This window comes from Cavia porcellus, unplaced genomic scaffold (genome assembly GCF_034190915.1).
Source record: "Cavia porcellus strain 051 isolate PalLab524CR breed Dunkin Hartley unplaced genomic scaffold, mCavPor4.1 scaffold_23, whole genome shotgun sequence".
Taxonomy (NCBI): Eukaryota; Metazoa; Chordata; class Mammalia; order Rodentia; family Caviidae; genus Cavia; species Cavia porcellus.
In genome coordinates, this window is record NW_026947506.1 from 60018650 (window position 1) to 60024722 (window position 6073).

Sequence of the window (6073 nt, forward strand, 5' to 3'; positions counted from 1 at the left end):
TTGAGAATTATACACTATGACCTGTCCCAGCCCCCGGGTGAGTCAATGTAGATGCTAGATGGGGAGTGAGGATGAGAAGAGACAAGACAGGATTCTGATCAAGTCTCATTTATTCAAAGAAAGAGCAATGAATATATAGGGTATTGGGGAGGAGGGAGTTGGGTTCTGAGACATCAGCAGGTAACTTAGCAACAGTGGCAAGATCAAGGGTTGTAGGTAATTCAAATCTCCCGTGCGCGGGCTCATAGGCGGGCTGATTAGCATAATTCCTGAATGGGCCAAACCACAGGGACCTGTGACCTAAGGAGAAAGAGGCTAGACAAGGAGCTGCTGCCTGTAGATACAAGGTGGCAGCCAATTACAGGGCTTCCCACAATGACCAAAATTTATTCCAGGTATGTAGAGATAATACAAAAGTCAACCTAATGTAATTCACATATTAATAGGCTAAAGAAGAACTATCACATACATGATCCTATCAATTTGATGCAGAAACTCTCTGTTAAAAATCAATATATAAGCCATACACAGCCCAGGAAGAGAGAAGCCAGTCCGCTCCTCCTATGAGTTGACAGAAGCCATGCTGGGTCTGGGAGGAGTACAGTGAGAAGCCAATTTGCCCTTCCCATGAGCTACACAAGGCATGGGGAGGCCAGGAAGAGAGAAGTCTATCTGCCCTTCTCTTGAGCCAACTAGCATGTGGGCAGAGAAGCAAACAGCCATGCAACTCCCACCCCAGCTGCCCATAAGCAACCTAGTGTCAAGAACAGGCTCAGTTGAAAGCAAATGAGGTACAAAAACAATTTAAGGCTTAGATTGTTTGATTGGCACTGAAGGCCTAAAGCCAATAGTCTGAGCATCTATTAGGAGCATAACAATATGCAATACAGGTAATATGGAGGATTTCCTTCTGTCTTGTGTTTGAAATCTTATATTTTCTTCACTGTTTATTTTTGTTCTGATTCACTGTTTTGTTTATTTGAAGTTCTGTTTTGATTGGTTTTATTCTGCTTTGTCTTATTTGATTTTAATATGTCTAATTATATTGACAATTATTGTGAAGATAAGAAGACATATTATGGTAGCCAATTGTGATTTCCTATTATCCTGTGTAAGTTCTGTACTGATTTCACTACTTTGTTTTGATTGGCTTTGTTGTTTTATTTTGTTAAGTTTTATTCTCTTTAAAATAAAAAAGAACAATATACTCAGTATAAAAAATAAGAATCAGAGAAATAGGAATGGAGAAACAAATTCAATGCCTTCCCCCTAAGATCAGGAAAGAAGCAAAGATGTCCATTCTCATCACTCTTTTTCAACAGGGTGCTGGAAGTTCCAGACAGTGAAGTAAGAAAATAAAACAAGGAAATAAGTAAGGCCAACAGACCATTAAAGTATAAGTAAAACTATTCTGATTAGCACATGGTGTGATATGATTCTGTATGTAGAAAATTTCAATGAATCTATCTGCAAAACAAAAACAAAAGAAGCCTGGAGCTCAAAAATGACTTCAGTAAGGTCACAAAGGACAAGACCAATGTGCAGAAATCAAATGTATCTCTGGGTCTCAGCAAGGACTGCATAAATATTAAAATTAGAAATAAAATGATACTTATAATTAGAAACAAACAAATCAGGAGGAGGAGGAAATAAAAGGTATAAATCTAGCAAAGCAAGATAAAATATATATAGGACACCTATACTTTGTCTTGCAATCCAGGAACCAGTAATGTGTTTTCAAACAAACCCTACTTTCATTAAGCACAAACATGATAGGAAATCTGTCTGTAGGGATGAATTATGGACTTAGAAATCAAAGGCTAGTGGAATATTCATTCTAAAATTTAAACTCCCCTGGTAGAGCAGAAACTTCTAAGTGACGAGAATCTAGGTGATTTTTCTTGGTTTAAATCTTCACGTATTTACCAAATATTTTACAAGTATTACTTTGCTCTTTGGATGGAAAAAGAATTGTAAAACAGTCTGTTTAAATTCTCCAAATGGCAAAGAATTATTCAAAAAGAAATCAAGGAAATTTTTTGTTTGTTTTATCCAAATCATTGACAAATAGCCTGAGCTATTGTGAATGGGCACCATGTTGGGCCACTGCCGGGAAAGCCAGATGGGAGCACTTTCCAGTGCTCAGGCTGGGAAACAAGAAGAGCCATCCATCCCCTCTCCTGCACCATCAGAAGCAACCAGCCAATCCAGAGAAACACAGGCTGTGGTGATAGCTATTGAAGTAAAATACAATTTAATGCTTGTGGTGTTTAGTGTTTCTCTGGTTTGTAGGTATAAAGCTAGTAGTCTGATCATCTATACAGAGGATAACCACATACAATGTAGCACTGGGGATCTCCTGTGAAGATGGTGGCCATTGTTAATTACATATTACCTCATTTGGAAGTCCTGTATCATCTTCATTATTTTGTTGGGTTTTCCGTTTTGTTTTGTTTGATTTTATTATATCCAATGGCATGGGCATCTATTTCAAAGATAACAAGATATATTATGGTACCCATTTTGGATTGTCCTTTAATGCCTTCATTGTATTGTTTTTATTCATTTTATTTTGTTCCTTCTTAATTGATTTTGCTATGTCTGAAGGTATCTGGAGGCATTATGATAACCACTGTTGATTTTCTATTGCTTTTAAGTCCTGTGGCAATTACATTGGGTTGCTTTGATTGACTTTATTCTGTTTTTCTTGCTTGGTTTTATTTTGTTTAAAAAAATAAAGATTTTTTATGTTTTAACTGATTTTTCTGCCCTATAGGGTAAAGATGGAGCTCTCAAATGCTAAAAGGAAAGCTCTGTGTGAATTCCACTAGACTGGGGCAGTGGTGAAAGTTCTTCTCTTTGCCTGAAGATGCATGAAGCCTTCCAGTGAATGGCAGAGCGGCAGGATCTGATCCTTTGTCCCAACTGTTAATGTCAGACAGTGGGTGACATTGCCAACTAAGGGAAGAGCTGGAGGTGGAGCTCAGGGGTAGAGCATCTGCCTGACATGCTGATCCCCAGCACAAGGAAAACAAAAACATTTCTAACAAGTGTAGAAAACTTCAGAGGGGATTAGAAATGCCAAGTGATGATAAAATAAGGTTTTTTTGAACACCAACCCCATGGGCCATGGATATAGTTCAGAGGCATAAGCACCTGGCTGGCAAGCACAAGGTCCTAAGTTTGATTCCCAGTACTAAAATAAATAAATACACAAACCTAAGTCAATTCACATGCAGAATGCTTCTTTTGTAAGCTAACTACAAATCCTAGATTCTAAAAGGAGGAACCAACTTCTTCTTTTTTGTTTTTGTCATGGATTGAACTCATGACCCTACCCTTTCAAGGCAAGGGCTTATGCTGCTAAGATAAATCCTGGCCTTATCAACTTCTTAATGATTACATAACAGCTTAATCCTTTGCAATTCAGAGGGAAAAATGAGTAGCTTAGCATACCACATTCACATAACACCACAGCACACAGCACTTACATGTCTTGGTGTGTTCACGTGATAACATGTAATTGGCGAGAGGTGGCGTGTACATCAAACACTGCAGGGCCGCATTGACAAAACAGGTGTTACCCAGATTCTGAAGCCCAGTGCCAATTCTGTGACTTTGCTGCCACTTAAGACAAATCTTCTCTGGCGGAAAAAGAATTTTCTGTGGTGGAGGAATGCCATCACCTAGGGATACAACAATAAACAGCAAACATCATAAAACAAAATTGGCATGCTTCTAAAGTCAAAGAAATTGTGATTCTTGATCAAACTTCTAAATCTCATTACCAAGATAGAAAGCGATATTTTTAAAAGATGAAACCTAAAACATGAGAAGCTAAATGATTTAGTTTCTTCAATTAATAAATTACAAAAATAAGAAGTAGAGAACAAAATTCGGAAGGAAAAACGAGTCTGTTGAGAACAACATAAGGGTCCTAAAAAGGGGGAGTGTGAAGAGAGAAAGGGAAGCCCCAGCAATATGACAAGTGTGAAAGCCTTGCAGAAAAATGTCCTGTGGGAAAGTCTTGATGGCAAAGCTCAAGGCCTTGAAGTTCTACGTTTAACTTCAGATTAAGTTGTCTTCTGAGTTGTAAGCCTCCCCTCGTACACAGTCAGAACACCTTGAACAAACCACAGCACACATCCCCACACCACAATATCAAGGTTACTAGAGGACTCTAAACAAGACAAGGATCAAATTATCCTAAGCTGGACAACATTCCAATTATGAACTAATTCTACTGTTGCTTTTCTTTGCATTTCAAACTGTCAGGGCTTTCAGGCTTAAAATTCCCCCTGAAAGAGCCAATGTTCCATTATTTGGATAAATGTTAACAAATATAACTGTGTTTACCTTACCTGTTCTTTTCCAAATACAGAGACTGTACCTACCTAGGGAGCATAATAACTACTAGTTAACTGAAAACATAAGAAAACTTACCTCCATTCTCCTCAAGATATTTTACCCTTTAAAAATTAGAAACAAAACGAATGATACATATTTGAGTAACTAAATTTAATACCTTGCTGTGATACATATGCTAAGAAGGAATGCTTTCGTATTAAAGAAAATACTTTCTACCTTAGAATCCCAGCCATCCACATGGGAATCTCTCTCACAAAACAAGCTCCTCTCTGAAATTACCAACATTCTTGGTAGCATTTATACAAAAGTTTCTGGCAATGAATTTTCAATATTTTTAGAAAACAGTATCTTCCTTGGTCCTTTGGTGGTGATGGCTCTGACTTACCAGCAACAGTGGACTCTGAATAAACAGCACCCAGTACCGGTCCTAAAGAAAGTGTGTGAATGGAAACATCACTCAGTGATGAAGACTCAGCGCTCTGGTCAGGAGAGCCTGCACCCAGGTCTGCAGTGCTGGCTGCCTCAGAATGGCCGCGCTGATTCCGATGGTCCGACGAGTCTGAAGAGTCAGCTCTGTCCATGATGGTCATCGCTCAACTCTGCAAAAGTCAAAAGTGTACATTTCTTTCCTAAAGTAAAGATAATGTACTCACCCTGCTGTTAGATATTGGAATGTTTACTACCCATTTAAATTTTGTTCAAACCAATCAGCCAAGTATTAAAACTCTAGTAATTTCTCTTTTCTTTTTTTTCCACTGTACTAGGGATTAAACCTAGGGTCTCACTCTACCACTGAGCTACATCTTCAGCCCCTATATCTTAAGTTTACTTATAATTTCCAAGGAAAATGTCTTGCCTACATGAAGAGGAAAACCAGTTTTGCTTCTGAGAATTAACGTCCAACATAAGCACGCAGATGCTGGTGCACATCTGTAAGAGTAGCACGAAGGAGGTTGGGTCAGGAAAATCTCAAGTCTGAAGCCACCCTGACCTTCATAAGGAGTTCAAAGCCAGCCTGGACTAGGCACCAAGACCCTGTGTCAGAAAAAGGAACAAAGCAGCATTATATGAAAAGCATTACACTCTAAAGAAATTATAATTGTAGAAAGTCCCATCTTTAAAACAAATGTTTTTCGCTAAATCAAATTTCAACACAAATTCATGCTCCTAAGTACTTAATTGCAGTTTTCTCTCTGATACTGTGTTAAAGTTACTGAGTATAGGTCGGCGAACTGCTTTCTTTGCCTGGGGCCCAGGATCTGGCTACCTGTGGGTCACATAAGTCCAGCAGAGGCATGGAACTCTCCTCTTTGCCTGCAGGCCGGCCTCCTCTGGCTCCATGTTGGTCTGGTAAGACCAGTGAAGGCAGGGAACCCCACCCAAGGCCCGTGAACTGTTTTTTGTTTGTTTGTTTGTTTGTTTGTTTTTGCCTGGGGCCCAGGATTTCCCTTCCTGTCGAAATCAGTGAGAAAGGAGGAAGCAGGGACCTCTGTCCCAGCCTGGCTGACCTCTCTACCTCACTTGGAACAAAACTTGAAGCATAAAAATATAGGAAAATGACAAAATGAAAGACCAAAATGCAGTCTCAAACATCCAGCCCATCTCAAGAAAGCCTAGGAGCCATGTGCATAGAAGAAAATATATGCCACATACCTGAAATACCTGAAATAATAGTAACTGAAATAAAGAAGCAACTCTGGGAAGC

At 39.1% G+C, this 6073-nt stretch overlaps 1 long non-coding RNA gene across 1 annotated transcript; it reads right to left on the bottom strand.

The window, feature by feature from the left end:
• Positions 1-2153: 2153 nt before the first annotated feature.
• LOC134472559 (uncharacterized) lies at positions 2154-5405 on the bottom strand. Its single transcript, XR_010042439.1, has 4 exons — positions 5229-5405; positions 4754-4967; positions 3492-3686; positions 2154-2485 (listed from the first exon to the last, which is right to left on the bottom strand). It is a non-coding gene; the product is annotated as an uncharacterized LOC134472559 (long non-coding RNA).
• Positions 5406-6073: the final 668 nt, after the last annotated feature.